The sequence below is a fragment of the Cherax quadricarinatus genome, chromosome 38 (assembly GCF_038502225.1).
Source record: "Cherax quadricarinatus isolate ZL_2023a chromosome 38, ASM3850222v1, whole genome shotgun sequence".
In the NCBI taxonomy this organism is placed as follows: domain Eukaryota; kingdom Metazoa; phylum Arthropoda; class Malacostraca; order Decapoda; family Parastacidae; genus Cherax; species Cherax quadricarinatus.
Window position 1 is genome coordinate 27,862,648 of NC_091329.1, and position 19,367 is coordinate 27,882,014.

The window sequence follows — 19,367 nt, forward strand, 5'->3', positions numbered from 1 at the left end:
AGGTACCATCACAGCGAGCGAGGTACCATCACAGTGAGGTACCATCACAGTGAGCGAGGTACCATCACAGTGAGTGAGGTACCATCACAGTGAGCGAGGTACCATCACAGTGAGCGAGGTACTATCACAGCGAGCGAGGTACCATCACAGCGAGCGAGGTACCATCACAGCGAGCGAGGTACCATCACAGCGAGCGAGGTACCATCACAGCGAGCGAGGTACCATCACAGTGAGGTACCATCACAGTGAGCGAGGTACCATCACAGTGAGGTACCATCACAGTGAGCGAGGTACCATCACAGTGAGTGAGGTACCATCACAGTGAGCGAGGTACCATCACAGTGAGCGAGGTACCATCACAGCGAGCGAGGTACCATCACAGTGAGGTACCATCACAGTGAATGAAGCACAATCATCGTCACACGAGGATCATGAAAGTAAACAAAGCAGCATCAGATATAGTTTTACTCTGCAAATTCGGTAGAAGTAACCTTTGCTTTCTTAATACAAACTTAAGGTTAGGCACATTCGAGACAAATTAATTGATACACACACACACACAAACACGCACACATATTAGTGATCAGTGAACAGGCGTGGCCAGGAGCTATGAATCGACCCCTACAACCACAAACAGGTGAGCACGTACACACACACACACACACACACACACACACACACACACACACACACACACACACACACACAAGCACGCACGTGCACACATATATACCAGAGCCGGGCAGAGCAACAGGCGTAAGCACACACACAAAACCACCCTCAGAACCCTACAGACAAACAGGCTATCACAACACATACCACAATCCACACTTATAGCCCCCACCCCACCCTACGCTGTAGAATCCCACAGCTCATTGCCAGGTCCTCAGCCCCCCACAGAATCCCCAGAACACAGTGTTGGAGAGAAAACTGAAGGTATGGTGCACCAATGCTGGTGGAATAAGGAATAAGTGGGAGGAGTGGCACGAAACAATCAAAGAGGCATCACTGAATATCATAGCTCTGTCCGAAACGAAGCTCACAGGAATGATAACAGATGCTATCTTTCCAACGGGATATCATATCTTGAGGAAAGACAGAGGGAACAGAGGGGGTGGATTGGCGGCACTGCTCATCAAAAACCAATGGGGTTTAGTGAACTGGAGACACGAGACAGAGGAGAAACAAGAGACTATATAATAGGAACACTTCAGTCTGGAGGTCGCAACGTGGTAATTGCAGTGATGTATAACTCACCACAGAACAGCAGGAGGACAAGACAAGAATATGAGAGTAACAGAGCGATGGCTGACACACTGGCTGAAGCAGCCAGAAGGGCTAATGCGAGCAGGGCAAAGCTACTGATTGTGGATGACTTCTATCACAAAGAAATTGACTGGGAGAACCTGGAGCGATATGGGGCCCAGAAACGTGGAGGGCTAAGATGATGGAGGTGGTATTGGAAAACCTCTTGTACCAACATGTACGGGACACTACCAGAGAGACAGGAGAGGACGAACCAGCAAGACTGGACCTAGTATTCACCTTCAGTAGTGTAGATATCGATGATATCACATATGAAAGACCCCTCGGGGCCACTGACCGCATGGTTCTGAGCTTCGAATATATAGTTACAAGTGTAGTGGGAAGCAAGAAAGGCAGGACAACTGAAGTCAAACTACAAGTGAGGGGACAACACAGGCATGAAGAATTTCCTGCACGAGGTTCAGTGGGACAGAGCACTGGCTGGGAAGTCAGTAAATGAGATGAAATGCTTGACAACAATACGCAAGGAAGCAGAGGAGAAGTTTGTACTCAAGGGTAACAGAAATAACGAGATGGCCAGGATGAGCCCCTGGTTTACTCAAAGGTGTAGAGAGACCAAAACCAAGTGTGCTAGAGAAAAGAAGAAGTATAGAAGGCAAAAAAAACCGAGGAGAATAAGCAGAGCAGTCATAGAGCCAGAAATGAATATGCACAGGCAAGAAGGGAGGCCCAACGAAAATAGGAAAATGACATAGCAGTGAAAGCCAAATCTGACACGAAGCAACTGTATAGCCACATCAGGAAAAAAACAACAGTTAAGGACCAAGTAATCAGGCTGAAGAAGGAAGGAGAGTAAATCACAAGAAACGATCGAGAAGTATATGAGGAGCTCAACATGAGATTCAAAGAAGTGTTCACAGAGGAGATAGAAGGGGCTCCAGAAAGATGGAGAGATGGGGTGCACCATCAAGTGTTGGACACAATATATACAACTGAGGAAGAAGTGAAGAGGTGGCTAAGCGAGCTAGACACCTCAAAGCGATGGGACCGGAAAACATCTCTCCATGGGTCATGAGAGAGGGAGCAGAGGCACTGTGTGTGCCACTAACAATCAACACATCTATCGAAACAGGGAGACTACCTGAGGTATGGAAGACAGCAAATGTAGTCCCAATTTTTAAAAAAGACGCACATGAAACATTAAACTATGGACCAGTGTCACTGACATGTATAGTATGCAAAGTCATGGAGATCATCATCAAGAGAAGGGTGGTGGAGCACCTAGAAAGGAATGAGCTTATGAACTACAACCAGAACGGTTTCAGGAATGGGAAATCCTGTGTCACAAACCTACTGGAGTTATATGACAGGGTGACAGCAGTAAGACAAGAGAAAGTGGGGGGGGGTAGATTGCGTTTTTTGGACTGTAAGAAGGTTTTTGACACAGTTCTACACATGAGATTAGTGCATAAGCTGGAGGACCAGGCAGTTATAAGACAGAAGGCATTGCAATGAATCAGGGAATACCTGTCGGGAAGACATCAGCGAGTCATGGTACGTGATGAGGTATCAGAGTGAGCGCCTGTGACGAGCGGGGTTCCACAGGGGTCACTCCTAGGACTGGTGCTGTTTCTGGTATATGTGAACGACATGACGGAAGGAATACACTCCAGTGTCCCTGTTTGAAAATGATGTGAAGTTGATGAGAAGAATTCAGTCGGACGAGGACCAGGCAGAACTACAAAGAGATCTGGACAGGATGCAGGCCAGGTCCAGAAACTGGTTCCTGGAGTTCAACTCCACTAAGTGCAAAGTCATGAAGATCGGGGAAGGGCAAAGAAGACCGTAGACGGAGTACAGTCTAGGGGGCCAGAGACTACAAATCTCACTCAAGGAAAAGGATCTTGGGGTGAGTATAACACCGGGTACATCTCCTGAGGCGCACATCAACCAAATGACTGCTGCAGCATATTGGCTCCTAGCAAACCTAAGAATAGCATTCCGACATCTCAGTAAGGTATCATTCAGGATCCTGTATGTCAGGCCTATTTTGGAGTATGCAGCACCAGTTTGGAACCCACACATGGCCAAGCGCATAAGGAAATTAGAGAACGTGCAAAGGTTTGCAAAAAGATTAGTCCTGAAGCTAAGGGGCATGCCCTACGAGAAGGGGTTAATGGAAATCGACCTGATGACACTGGAAGACAGAAGAGATAGGGGGGATATGATAACGACATATAAAATACTGAGAGGCAGGATGTTCCTGAGATGGGACACAGCAACAAGGGGTCACAATTAGAAGCTGAAAATTCAGATGAATCAGAAGGGATGTTAGGAAGTATTTCTTCAGTCACAGAGTTGTCAGAAAGTGGAATAGTCTAGTAAGTGATGTAGTGGAGGCAGGAACCATACAAAGTAGAAAGGTGTAACAAAGAATTTCTTCAACACTTGTCCAACCTTTGGACGAAGACCTACTTCGACTAGCGGATGGTACCACTATGACCCCGCCTCCTCCTGCTTCGCCTCGCCTGACTACAGTATATAAGTCACGTCTACGGCCCTATGCTGTACATTCTACAAGATTGATGGACTGAACACATCGACTCCAGGCTGAGGGACTGATTACCTCAAACTCCTCCTCTCCTTACACCTTTCTACTTTGTATTGGACTGATGAAGCCACTGTGTGGCGAAACGTTTCCTAAATAAAGATTCCCCTTTGTTGCATAAGTGTCTCAATCTTCCACTAATAGAATATTTGCCCTCATAAGAACATGAGATCATAAGAAATAAGGAACACTGCAACAGGTCTACTGGTCTATGCGAGCAGCTCCAATTCTCCCCACCGGCTTAAGCCAATGCCTTGAGATAGTGAGGTCAGACACGTCACTTAAGGGATTTGCACTGCGTCCGACCTAGTAGCTAATCAGGTCCATTTCACACTCACCCACACCCACTCATGTATTTATCCAACCTATTTTTAAAACTACACAACGTTTTAGCCTCTATAATTGTACTGGGGAGTTTGTTCCACTCATCCACAACTATTACGAAACCAATGCTTTCCTATATCCTTCCTGAATCTGAATTTTTCCAACTTGAAACCATTGCTGCGAGTCTTGTCTGGAAATTTCAGCACACTATTTACATCCCCTTTGTTTATTCCCGTTTTCCATTTATACACCTCGATCATATCCCCCCTAATTCTACGCCTTTCGAGAGAGTGCAGATTCAGGGCCCTCAGTCAGTCTGATACATGGGATCAACTTTGTCAACCTCCTCTGTACGTTTTCCAGATCATTTATATCCATTCTGTAATACAGTTACCAGAACTGTGCAGCATAATCTAAATGAGGCCTAACCAAGGATATATAGAGTTGAAGAACAACCTGAGGATTTTTATGAGGATAAAAAGATTAGGGGATGAAAGATTGGATATCAGATTGGAGTGAGAGAGTATGGAGGAGGTGAATGTATTCACATATTTGGGAGTGGACGTGTCAGTGGATGGGTCTATGAAAGATGAGGTGAATCATAGAATTGATGAGGGGAAAAGGGTGAGCGGTGCACTTAGGAGTCTGTGGAGACAAAGAACTTTGCCCTTGGAGGCAAAGAGGGGAATGTATGAGAGTATAGTTTTACCAACACTCTTATATGGGTGTGAAGCATGGGTGATGAATGTTGCAGCGAGGAGAAGGCTGGAGGCAGTGGAGATGTCATGTCTGAGGGGAATGTGTGGTGTGAATATAATGCAGAGAATTTGTAGTTTGGAAGTTAGGAGGAGGTGCGGGATTACGAAAACTGTTGTCCAGAGGGCTGAGGAAGGGTTGTTGAGGTGGTTCGGACATGTAGAGAGAATGGAGCGAAACAGAATGACTTCAAGAGTGTATCAGTCTGTAGTGGAAGGAAGGCGGGGTAGGGTTCGGCCTAGGAAAGGTTGGAGGGAGGGGGTAAAGGAGGTTTTGTGTGCGAGGGGCTTAGACTTCCAGCAGGCATGCGTGAGCGTGTTTGATAGGAGTGAATGGAGACAAATGATTTTTAATACTTGACGTGCTGTTGGAGTGTGAGCAAAGTAACATTTATGAAGGGATTCAGGGAAACCGGCAGGCCGGAACTGAGTCCTGGAGGTGGGAAGTACAGTGCCTGCACTCTGAAGGAGGGGTGTTAATGTTGCAGTTTAAAAACTGTAGTGTAAAGCACCCTTCTGGCAAGACAGTGATGGAGTGAATGATGGTGAAAGTTTTTCTTTTTCGGGCCACCCTGCCTTGGTGGGAATCGGCCAGTGTTAATAAAAAAAAATAGATATGAAACCAAGGATTATGTTAGCTTTATTGCGAACACTAATGCACTGTTGTCTTGGTTTTAGATTACTGCTAACCAGAACTCCTTAATCCTTTTCACAATCAATAGTATTAAGATCTACATTATTTAGTTCATATGTGGCATGGTTATTTTCCTGTCCAAAATTCAGAACTTTGCATTTATCTATATTAAACTGCATCTGCCACTTCAACGACCATTGCATCAGTCTATTCAAATCATCCTGGAGTGCTCTAGTGTCCTCATTAGAATGAATTGGACGGCCTATTTTGGTGTTATCAGCAAATTTGCTTATGTCGCTATTTATTCCCTCATCTATGTCCCGCTTGTAAAGTGCCCCCATTCTGATTTCTTCCCATTTACACAAACTCTCTGCTACCTATTTGTCAGAAATGCCTTTACCCAGGTAAAAATTTCTCCTATTCCATGTGCCTTAAGTTTCCTCAATAGCCTCTGATGTGGAACTCTATCGAAAGCCTTACTGAAGTCCATATACACAATATCATATTCATTACCATGATCTACCTCCTCAAACACCTTAGTGAAAAAAGTTAGTAAATTCGTAAGACAGGAACGCCCCTTTGTAAAACCGTGTTGAGATTCATTAATCAATTTATGCCTATCAAGATGGCTATGAATTGCTTCGGCAATTATTGATTCCATAAATTTTCCCACTATGGAGGTGGGCTTATTGGTCTATAGTTCGAAGCTAAAGACCTGTCACCTGCCTTGTAAATAGGTATAACATTTCCCATTTTCCACTTATCAGGCACTATGCCAGTTTGTAGTGATATGTTGAAAAGATTAGCCAAATGTATGCTAAGTTCCTCTTTACATTCCTTTAAAATCCTTGCAAACAGTTCATCAGGGCCTGGGGATTTGTTAGGTTTTAATTTCTCAATTTGTCTGAGGACCATGTCACTAGTTACCGCAATCGTGCATAGTTTATCATCGTCCTGTTCCCCATAAAATATTATTTCAGGAATTTCGCTAGTATTTTCCTGGGTAAAAACTGAGAGGAAGTAGGTATTGAAAATTTCACACATATCCTTATCACTGTCAGTGATCTAACCAGAGTTACTCTTAAGTGGGCCTATCTTGCCACTAATCTTGCTTCTGTATACCTGAAAGAACCCTTTTGGGTTAGTCTTTTAATCCCTTGCGACCTTAACCTCATAATCCCTTTTTGCTTTTCTTATTCCTTTCTTTCTCTCTCTTTTTAATTGATATTAATTTTTTAACTGCCCATCACCTCTTTTGATACGCCTATATATGCCTCTCTTTTGACCAATGAGATGTTTTAATCTATTGTTCATCCATTTGGGATCATTTTTGTTAGATCTAATTACCCTACTCGGAACAAAAGTTGTCTGGGCAGCTAGAACTATGCTCTGAAAAACGTCATATTGGCAACCAGGATCACCTTCCTGACCCATAGTCAGGACACCCCAATTTAGCCCACCCAGGTAATTTTTTAGTCCCATGAAGTCGGCCAAGCGAAAGTCTGGGACAGAGATTTGATTGCAGTTATCTGGGTAATTCCATGATATATTGAAACTAAGTGAATTGTGATCACTTTCCCCAAGCTCATCATTAACCTCAAGATTATTAATTAGTGAATCTTTGTTGGCAAAAACCAAATCAAGCAGATTGTTTCCTCTAGTAGGTTCTGTCACAACCTGTTTTAAAAAGCAATCTTGAACCACATCAAGAAAGTCACTAGACTCAAGATTTCCTGTCATATTGTTCCAATCAATTTGTCTAAAGTTAAAATCTCCCATTAACACAACAATTTCATATCTAGATACCTTATGAATTTCGTCCCATAACAGCTTACTGCACTCCTTATCAAGGTTTGGGGGCCTATAAATCACACCTAAAATTAATTTGTCACGACCCTCGAGGAACTGTAGCAGGAATTGTGACCTATTAGCAACCAGTAAAGAGGTGGGGCCAGGAGCTGTGAACCGACCCCCGCAACCACAACTAGGTAAGTACATACACACACACACATACATTCAATATTCATATTAATGTTTTTTTAGTAAATCACGGTATCCCACCTCGTGGGAGGCCAGCTAAAATCCACGACGCTCTAGTCATCTGAACCGTCAATACTTCAAACATATATATGTACAAATAAATAATATTCAGTTGTCCATTGAGTTATATTACTACATTCCAGAAGACGTATTGTACCTCCAAAGAATAGTAACTCAAACCCCAAAACACAATTTTATGATTATTCATTCCAAGACCCTGGAAACACAACCTTTACTGTACCTTGTATGTTCATTCTCACTGATGTAACTGGCAGTTATTATCTTCCTTTATCTGCTTCTCTCGTATCCTCAATAACAACAGTTTTTCCATCTCGATGAACATTTCTCTGCCTTGTGTTCACTAGCTTAGATTCGTTAACCACTTTAGTTTTCTCAATTTTTTCCATTTGATTGATAATATCAGAGATGGTTGATCAGGAAAGATATTCTTACTCAACAGTGCACTAATTTCTTGCTTGGTCTTCAGAGAAATGGCCTGTTTACTGCACACTTTGGGAGGCATAATGACGACTAATAATAATAATAATAATAATAACATAATACTACTAATAATAAAATAATAATAATAATAATTATAATAATAATAATATGAATTACAACAAGGGAGATACGAGTAAATGCACCCGGCTGTTACCAAGACTACTGCAACTACTACTACTACTACTACTACTACCACCACAACTACTACTACCACTACTATTTACTACTACTACTACAACTAATAATAATAATAATAATAATGATAATAATAATAATAATAATGATGATGATAATTATACTTTTTTTTACAAGTACATGATGCAAGTATTACTGAGCTAGCTGACAGTTTTATCGTACTGTTGTATATAGGAAGCCCCTGGTTATGGAAGAGTATTTTGGGTAACTTAGGTTAATCTTGTTCCACAGGTTGTGACCCACAACAGTCGTACCAACGTACGTACATCGTAACTCCAATTTTTAATCACAACTCAAAACAAGATTCCTCTGTAAGGATATATCGTAACTTAAGAATCATTATGACAGCCCACTGTCATAAATACACACACACACACACATATATATATATATATATATATATATATATATATATATATATATATATATATATATATATATATATATATATATATATATATATAAACATATATATATATCGTGTCGAATAGGTAAAACTTGCGATTCTGGCTTAAATAGCAACGCTCTTCTTGCCGAATAAGGCAAGCGAAAATTTGTGTATGCCATTATTTCGCAAAAATCATTCTGAACCTAGCGAAAAAAAATATATTTCACTGTGTTTGTTTACTATTAAATTACTGTAAACTTACCTAAAATATATTTCGTTGGATTAAGCTAAATTAAATTGCGCTTGTTATAATAAGGTTAGGTAAGTTTTCTAAGGTTCTTTAGGTACAAAACTATTAATTCTTACATTAACATAAATTAAAAAATATATCTTTAAACGTATAAGAGAAAGTTTTAGACAGCATTTATCGTACTGTTGTATATAGGAAGCCCCTGGTTATGCAAGAGCATTTAATTTTAAATGAGTTCTTGCTAATGGACCAATTTTACCAATTTTACCAATTTTACCAATTCAGCTATAACACCAGCTATAACACCCGCTATAACACCCGCTATAACACCAGCTATAACACCCGCTATAACACCCGCTATAACACCAGCTATAACACCCGCAATAACACCCTGGGTCCAAAGCTGTGTTTACAAGTGGAAACTTTCAACTTCATTTTGTTTCCCTCTGAATTCTGGTCTTCGAAAGATATTTAAAATACTTACAATCCGCCAATATAATCAAAATTATTTACCTACCACTTAGGTTGGCCGCCAAAAGTTATGTGATGTCATGGTTGAGTGACATCACATAGCTTTCATCTCTCTGCCTGTGTCGTAAGTTCAGAGCATGGGTTCAGATTCTCTGCCTGTGTCGTAAGTTCAGAGCATGGGTTCAGATTCTCTGCCTGTGTCGTAAGTTCAGAGCATGGGTTCAGATTCTCTGCCTGTGTCGTAAGTTCAGAGCATGGGTTCAGATTCTCTGCCTGTGTCGTAAGTCGAGAGGATGGGTTCAGATTCTCTACCTGTGTCGTAAGTCGAGAACATGGGTTCAGATTCTCTACTTGTGTCGTAAGTCGAGAGGATGCGTTCAGATTCTCTACTTGTGTCGCAAGTCGAGAGGATGGGTTCAGATTCTCTACTTGTGTCGCAAGTAGAGAGCATGGGTTCAGATTCTCTACTTGTGTCGCAAGTAGAGAGGATGGGTTCAGATTCTTTGCTTGTCTGAGGTAAATGTATGTTAATAATTATGCTCATGTTCGCAGAATAGTAGGTAGTAGGTTGGTAGACAGCAACCACCCAGGGAGGTACTACCGTCCTGCCAAGTGAGTGTAAAACGAAAGCCTGTGATTGTTTTACATGATGGTAGGATTGCTGATGTCTTTTGTCTGTCTCATAAATATGCAAGATTACAGGTACGTCTTGCTACTTCTACTTACACTTAGGTCACACTACACATACATGTACACATTTATTTATACACACTCATCTGAGTTTTCTTTGATTTTATCTTAATAGTTCTTGGTCTTATTACTTTTCCTTTTATATCCATGGGGAAGTGGAATAAGAATCTTTCCTCCGTAAGCCATGCGTGTTGTAAAAGTCAACTAAAATGCCGGGAACAATGGGCTAGTAACCCCTTTTCCTGTAAAGATTACTAAAAAGAATAAGAAGAAAATTGTTTTCTTTCTTTTTTGGGTCACCCTGCCTCGGTGGGAGACGGCCGACTTGTTGAAAAAAAAAAAAAAAAAAAAAAAAAAAAAAAAAAAAAAAAAAAAATGTTCGCAGAATAGTGAATAAACATTCTTCATGACTCTAGTGGGCCAACACGGGAGGACAAGGTGAAATACCAGAGTCTCATTCATAAGTCACTGGTGAGCCGTCTTGTGGCCTCCAAATATTCGGAGAAGAAAATGTTCCAGATCAAAGTTGTTAATTATAATTTCTCTTGTCATTGTGAATGTTGAAAGTTAGTCGCGAAACATTCAAAGTTGATTCCAGGATTTTCCACTTAACATTAATTTTGTAATAAATATTAAACATAAAGGAAAAATCCCTTTTGCTGCAACTTTAATTATATTTATTGCAAAATAAATCTGGAATGAAAAATCCTTGAATCCGCTATGAATGCTTCACCACTAATTTCCTGCAGTTAACAAATGAAACATCAAACATAAAGTCATTACAATACCAGTGAATGGTGTTAAGGCAGTAACAAAGTCGTTACAACACCAGTGAATGGTGTTAAGGCAGTAACAAAGTCGTTACAACACCAGTGAATGGTGTTAAGGCAGTAACAAAGTCGTTACAACACCAGTGAATGGTGTTAAGGCAGTAACAAAGTCGTTACAATACCAGTGAATGGTGTTAAGGCAGTAACAAAGTTGTTACAACACCAGTGAATGGTGTTAAGGCAGTAACAAAGTTGTTACAACACCAGTGAATGGTGTTAAGGCAGTAACAAAGTCGTTACAACACCAGTGAATGGTGTTAAGGCAGTAACAAAGTCGTTACAACACCAGTGAATGGTGTTAAGGCAGTAACAAAGTCGTCACAATACCAGTGAATGGTGTTAAGGCAGTAACAAAGTTGTTACAACACCAGTGAATGGTGTTAAGGCAGTAACAAAGTTGTTACAACACCAGTGAATGGTGTTAAGGCAGTAACAAAGTTGTTACAATACCAGTGAATGGTGTTAAGGCAGTAATAAAGTCATTACAACACCAGTGAATGGTGTTAAGGCAGTAACAAAGTTGTTACAACACCAGTGAATGGTGTTAAGGCAGTAACAAAGTCGTTACAACACCAGTGAATGGTGTTAAGGCAGTAATAAAGTCATTACAATACCAGTGAATGGTGTTAAGGCAGTAACAAAGTTGTTACAACACCAGTGAATGGTGTTAAGGCAGTAACAAAGTCGTTACAACACCAGTGAATGGTGTTAAGGCAGTAACAAAGTTGTTACAACACCAGTGAATGGTGTTAAGGCAGTACTAAAGTTGTTACAACACCAGTGAATGGTGTTAAGGCAGTAATAAAGTCGTTACAACACCAGTGAATGGTGTTAAGGCAGTAACAAAGTTGTTACAACACCAGTGAATGGTGTTAAGGCAGTAATAAAGTCGTTACAACACCAGTGAATGGTGTTAAGGCAGTAATAAAGTCGTTACAACACCAGTGAATGGTGTTAAGGCAGTAACAAAGTTGTTACAACACCAGTGAATGGTGTTAAGGCAGTAATAAAGTCGTTACAACACCAGTGAATGGTGTTAAGGCAGTAATAAAGTCGTTACAACACCAGTGAATGGTGTTAAGGCAGTAACAAAGTTGTTACAACACCAGTGAATGGTGTTAAGGCAGTAATAAAGTCGTTACAACACCAGTGAATGGTGTTAAGGCAGTAATAAAGTCGTTACAACACCAGTGAATGGTGTTAAGGCAGTAACAAAGTTGTTACAACACCAGTGAATGGTGTTAAGGCAGTAACAAAGTCGTTACAACACCAGTGAATGGTGTTAAGGCAGTAACAAAGTCGTTACAACACCAGTGAATGGTGTTAAGGCAGTAACAAAGTTGTTACAACACCAGTGAATGGTGTTAAGGCAGTAACAAAGTCGTTACAACACCAGTGAATGGTGTAAAGGCAGTAACAAAGTTGTTACAACACCAGTGAATGGTGTTAAGGCAGTAACAAAGTCGTTACAACACCAGTGAATGGTGTTAAGGCAGTAACAAAGTTGTTACAACACCAGTGAATGGTGTTAAGGCAGTAACAAAGTCGTTACAACACCAGTGAATGGTGTTAAGGCAGTAACAAAGTCGTTACAACACCAGTGAATGGTGTTAAGGCAGTAATAAAGTCGTTACAACACCAGTGAATGGTGTTAAGGCAGTAACATAGTCGTTACAACACCAGTGAATGGTGTTAAAGCAGAAATAAAGTCGTTACAACACCAGTGAATGGTGTTAAGGCAGTAAAAAAGTTGTTACAACACCAGTGAATGGTGTTAAGGCAGTAACAAAGTTGTTACAACACCAGTGAATGGTGTTAAGGCAGTAATAAAGCCGTTACAACACCAGTCAATGGTGTTAAGGCAGTAATAAAGCCGTTACAACACCAGTGAATGGTGTTAAGGCAGTAATAAAGCCGTTACAACACCAGTGAATGGTGTTAAGGCAGTAATAAAGCCGTTACAACACCAGTGAATGGTGTTAAGGCAGTAATAAAGCCGTTACAACACCAGTGAATGGTGTTAAGGCAGTAACAAAGTCGTTACAACACCAGTGAATGGTGTTAAGGCAGTAACAAAGTCGTTACAATACCAGTGAATGGTGTTAAGGCAGTAACAAAGTCGTTACAACACCAGTGAATGGTGTTAAGGCAGTAACAAAGTTGTTACAACACCAGTGAATGGTGTTAAGGCAGTAACAAAGTCGTTACAACACCAGTGAATGGTGTTAAGGCAGTAACAAAGTTGTTACAACACCAGTGAATGGTGTTAAGGCAGTAACAAAGTCGTTACAACACCAGTGAATGGTGTTAAGGCAGTAACAAAGTTGTTACAACACCAGTGAATGGTGTTAAGGCAGTAACAAAGTTGTTACAACACCAGTGAATGGTGTTAAGGCAGTAATAAAGTCGCTACAACACCAGTGAATGGTGTTAAGGCAGTAATAAAGTCGTTACAACACCAGTGAATGGGCAGTAATAAAGTCGCTACAACACCAGTGAATGGTGTTAAGGCAGTAATAAAGTCGCTACAACACCAGCGAATGGTGTTAAGGCAGTAATAAAGTCGCTACAACACCAGTGAATGGTGTTAAGGCAGTAATAAAGTCGCTACAACACCAGTGAATGGTGTTAAGGCAGTAATAAAGTCGCTACAACACCAGTGAATGGTGTTAAGGCAGTAATAAAGTCGCTACAACACCAGTGAATGGTGTTAAGGCAGTAATAAAGTTGTTACAACACCAGTTAATGGTGTTAAGGCAGTAATAAAGTCGCTACAACACCAGTGAATGGTGTTAAGGCAGTAATAAAGTCGCTACAACACCAGTGAATGGTGTTAAGGCAGTAATAAAGTCGCTACAACACCAGTGAATGGTGTTAAGGCAGTAATAAAGGCGCTACAACACCAGTGAATGGTGTTAAGGCAGTAATAAAGTTGTTACAACACCAGCTAATGGTGTTAAGGCAGTAATAAAGTCGCTACAACACCAGTGAATGGTGTTAAGGCAGTAATAAAGTCGCTACAACACCAGTGAATGGTGTTAAGGCAGTAATAAAGTCGCTACAACACCAGTGAATGGTGTTAAGGCAGTAATAAAGTCGCTACAACACCAGTGAATGGTGTTAAGGCAGTAATAAAGTCGCTACAACACCAGTGAATGGTGTTAAGGCAGTAATAAAGTCGCTACAACACCAGTGAATGGTGTTAAAGCAGTAATAAAGTCGTTACAACACCAGTGAATGGTGTTAAGGCAGTAATAAAGCCGTTACAACACCAGTGAATGGTGTTAAGGCAGTAATAAAGCCGTTACAACACCAGTGAATGGTGTTAAGGCAGTAACAAAGTCGTTACAACACCAGTGAATGGTGTTAAGGCAGTAACAAAGTCGTTACAATACCAGTGAATGGTGTTAAGGCAGTAACAAAGTCGTTACAACACCAGTGAATGGTGTTAAGGCAGTAACAAAGTCGTTACAACACCAGTGAATGGTGTTAAGGCAGTAACAAAGTTGTTACAACACCAGTGAATGGTGTTAAGGCAGTAACAAAGTCGTTACAACACCAGTGAATGGTGTTAAGGCAGTAACAAAGTTGTTACAACACCAGTGAATGGTGTTAAGGCAGTAACAAAGTCGTTACAACACCAGTGAATGGTGTTAAGGCAGTAACAAAGTTGTTACAACACCAGTGAATGGTGTTAAGGCAGTAACAAAGTTGTTACAACACCAGTGAATGGTGTTAAGGCAGTAATAAAGTCGCTACAACACCAGTGAATGGTGTTAAGGCAGTAATAAAGTCGCTACAACACCAGTGAATGGTGTTAAGGCAGTAATAAAGTCGCTACAACACCAGTGAATGGTGTTAAGGCAGTAATAAAGTCGCTACAACACCAGTGAATGGTGTTAAGGCAGTAATAAAGTCGCTACAACACCAGTGAATGGTGTTAAGGCAGTAATAAAGTCGCTACAACACCAGTGAACGGTGTTAAGGCAGTAATAAAGTCGCTACAACACCAGTGAATGGTGTTAAGGCAGTAATAAAGTCGCTACAACACCAGTGAATGGTGTAAAGGCAGTAATAAAGTCGCTACAACACCAGTGAATGGTGTTAAGGCAGTAATAAAGTTGTTACAACACCAGTTAATGGTGTTAAGGCAGTAATAAAGTCGCTACAACACCAGTGAATGGTGTTAAGGCAGTAATAAAGTCGCTACAACACCAGTGAATGGTGTTAAGGCAGTAATAAAGTTGTTACAACACCAGTTAATGGTGTTAAGGCAGTAATAAAGTCGCTACAACACCAGTGAATGGTGTTAAGGCAGTAATAAAGTCGCTACAACACCAGTGAATGGTGTTAAGGCAGTAATAAAGTCGCTACAACACCAGTGAATGGTGTTAAGGCAGTAATAAAGTCGCTACAACACCAGTGAATGGTGTTAAGGCAGTAATAAAGTCGCTACAACACCAGTGAATGGTGTTAAGGCAGTAATAAAGTCGCTACAACACCAGTGAATGGTGTTTAGGCAGTAATAAAGTTGTTACAACACCAGTTAATGGTGTTAAGGCAGTAATAAAGTCGCTACAACACCAGTGAATAGTGTTAAGGCAGTAATAAAGTCGCTACAACACCAGTGAATGGTGTTAAGGCAGTAATAAAGTCGCTACAACACCAGTGAATGGTGTTAAGGCAGTAATAAAGTTGTTACAACACCAGTTAATGGTGTTAAGGCAGTAATAAAGTCGCTACAACACCAGTGAATGGTGTTAAGGCAGTAATAAAGTCGCTACAACACCAGTGAATGGTGTTAAGGCAGTAATAAAGTCGCTACAACACCAGTGAATGGTGTTAAGGCAGTAATAAAGTCGCTACAACACCAGTGAACGGTGTTAAGGCAGTAATAAAGTCGCTACAACACCAGTGAATGGTGTTAAGGCAGTAATAAAGTCGCTACAACACCAGTGAATGGTGTTAAGGCAGTAATAAAGTCGCTACAACACCAGTGAATGGTGTTAAGGCAGTAATAAAGTCGTTACAACACCAGTGAATGGTGTTAAGGCAGTAATAAAGTCGCTACAACACCAGTGAATGGTGTTAAGGCAGTAATAAGTCGCTACAACACCAGTGAATGGTGTTAAGGCAGTAATAAAGTCGCTACAACACCAGTGAACGGTGTTAAGGCAGTAATAAAGTCGCTACAACACCAGCGAACGGTGTTAAGGCAGTAATAAAGTCGCTACAACACCAGTGAATGGTGTTAAGGCAGTAATAAAGTCGCTACAACACCAGTGAATGGTGTTAAGGCAGTAATAATGTCGCTACAAAACCAGTGAATGGTGTTAAGGCAGTAATAAAGTCGTTACAACACCAGTGAATGGTGTTAAGGCAGTAATAAAGTCGTTACAACACCAGTGAATGGTGTTAAGGCAGTAATAAAGTCGTTACAACACCAGTGAATGGTGTTAAGGCAGTAATAAAGCCGTTACAAAACCAGTGAATGGTGTTAAGGCAGTAACAAAGTCGTTACAACACCAGTGAATGGTGTTAAGGCAGTAACAAAGTCGTTACAATACCAGTGAATGGTGTTAAGGCAGTAACAAAGTCGTTACAACACCAGTGAATGGTGTTAAGGCAGTAACAAAGTCGTTACAACACCAGTGAATGGTGTTAAGGCAGTAACAAAGTTGTTACAACACCAGTGAATGGTGTTAAGGCAGTAATAAAGTCGCTACAACACCAGTGAATGGTGTTAAGGCAGTAATAAAGTCGCTACAACACCAGTGAATGGTGTTAAGGCAGTAATAAAGTCGCTACAACACCAGTGAATGGTGTTAAGGCAGTAATAAAGTCGCTACAACACCAGTGAATGGTGTTAAGGCAGTAATAAAGTCGCTACAACACCAGTGAATGGTGTTAAGGCAGTAATAAAGTCGCTACAACACCAGTGAATGGTGTTAAGGCAGTAATAAAGTCGCTACAACACCAGTGAATGGTGTTAAGGCAGTAATAAAGTCGCTACAACACCAGTGAATGGTGTTAAGGCAGTAATAAAGTCGCTACAACACCAGTGAATGGTGTCAAGGCAGTAATAAAGTTGTTACAACACCAGTTAATGGTGTTAAGGCAGTAATAAAGTCGCTACAACACCAGTGAATGGTGTTAAGGCAGTAATAAAGTCGCTACAACACCAGTGAATGGTGTTAAGGCAGTAATAAAGTCGCTACAACACCAGTGAATGGTGTTAAGGCAGTAATAAAGTCGCTACAACACCAGTGAATGGTGTTAAGGCAGTAATAAAGTTGTTACAACACCAGTTAATGGTGTTAAGGCAGTAATAAAGTCGCTACAACACCAGTGAATGGTGTGAAGGCAGTAATAAAGTCGCTACAACACCAGTGAATGGTGTTAAGGCAGTAATAAAGTCGCTACAACACCAGTGAATGGTGTTAAGGCAGTAATAAAGTCGCTACAACACCAGTGAATGGTGTTAAGGCAGTAATAAAGTTGTTACAACACCAGTTAATGGTGTTAAGGCAGTAATAAAGTCGCTACAACACCAGTGAATGGTGTTAAGGCAGTAATAAAGTCGCTACAACACCAGTGAATGGTGTTAAGGCAGTAATAAAGTCGCTACAACACCAGTGAATGGTGTTAAGGCAGTAATAAAGTTGTTACAACACCAGTTAATGGTGTTAAGGCAGTAATAAAGTCGCTACAACACCAGTGAATGGTGTTAAGGCAGTAATAAAGTCGCTACAACACCAGTGAATGGTGTTAAGGCAGTAATAAAGTCGCTACAACACCAGTGAATGGTGTTAAGGCAGTAATGAAGTCGCTACAACACCAGTGAATGGTGTTAAGGCAGTAATAAAGTCGCTACAACACCAGTGAATGGTGTTAAGGCAGTAATAAAGTCGCTACAACACCAGTGAATGGTGTTAAGGCAGTAATAAAGTCGTTACAACACCAGTGAATGGTGTTAAGGCAGTAATAAAGTCGCTACAACACCAGTGAATGGTGTTAAGGCAGTAATAAAGTCGCTACAACACCAGTGAATGGTGTTAAGGCGGTAATAAAGTCGCTACAACACCAGTGAACGGTGTTAAGGCAGTAATAAAGTCGCTACAACACCAGTGAACGGTGTTAAGGCGGTAATAAAGTCGCTACAACACCAGTGAATGGTGTTAAGGCAGTAATAAAGTCGCTACAACACCAGTGAATGGTGTTAAGGCAGTAATAAAGTCGCTACAACACCAGTGAATGGTGTTAAGGCAGTAATAAAGTCGCTACAACACCAGTGAATGGTGTTAAGGCAGTAATAAAGTCGCTAAAACACCAGTGAATGGTGTTAATGCAGTAATAAAGTCGTTACAACACCAGTGAATGGTGTTAAGGCAGTAATAAAGTCGCTACAACACCAGTGAATGGTGTTAAGGCAGTAATAAAGTCGCTACAACACCAGTGAATGGTGTTAAGGCAGTAATAAAGTCGCTACAACACCAGTGAACGGTGTTAAGGCAGTAATAAAGTCGCTACAACACCAGCGAACGGTGTTAAGGCAGTAACAAAGTCGCTACAACACCAGTGAATGGTGTTAAGGCAGTAATAAAGTCGCTACAACACCAGTGAATGGTGTTAAGGCAGTAATAATGTCGCTACAACACCAGTGAATGGTGTTAAGGCAGTAATAAAGTCGTTACAACACCAGTGAATGGTGTTAAGGCAGTAATAAAGTCGTTACAACACCAGTGAATGGTGTTAAGGCAGTAATAAAGTCGTTACAACACCAGTGAATGGTGTTAAGGCAGTAATAAAGCCGTTACAACACCAGTGAATGGTGTTAAGGCAGTAACAAAGTCGTTACAACACCAGTGAATGGTGTTAAGGCAGTAACAAAGTCGTTACAATACCAGTGAATGGTGTTAAGGCAGTAACAAAGTCGTTACAACACCAGTGAATGGTGTTAAGGCAGTAACAAAGTCGTTACAACACCAGTGAATGGTGTTAAGGCAGTAACAAAGTTGTTACAACACCAGTGAATGGTGTTAAGGCAGTAACAAAGTCGTTACAACACCAGTGAATGGTGTTAAGGCAGTAACAAAGTTGTTACAACACCAGTGAATGGTGTTAAGGCAGTAACAAAGTCGTTACAACACCAGTGAATGGTGTTAAGGCAGTAACAAAGTTGTTACAACACCAGTGAATGGTGTTAAGGCAGTAACAAAGTTGTTACAACACCAGTGAATGGTGTTAAGGCAGTAATAAAGTCGCTACAACACCAGTGAATGGTGTTAAGGCAGTAATAAAGTCGCTACAACACCAGTGAATGGTGTTAAGGCAATAATAAAGTCGCTACAACACCAGTGAATGGTGTTAAGGCAGTAATAAAGTCGCTACAACACCAGTGAATGGTGTTAAGGC

General features: G+C 40.9%; 1 long non-coding RNA gene across 2 annotated transcripts in view; it reads right to left on the reverse strand.

Moving 5' to 3' along the window:
- LOC128692871 (uncharacterized) overlaps window positions 1–19,367 on the reverse strand; it is a 626,907-nt gene that overhangs the window by 454,044 nt on the left and 153,496 nt on the right. The window contains exon 1 of one of the 2 annotated variants that reach the window (XR_011392872.1): window positions 7,869–8,154. The exons of the other annotated variant lie outside the window; for it this stretch is intronic. This is a non-coding gene — a long non-coding RNA (uncharacterized lncRNA). Of the gene's footprint in view, window positions 1–7,868; window positions 8,155–19,367 lie in introns of those variants that run through there. 2 annotated transcript variants of the gene reach the window in all.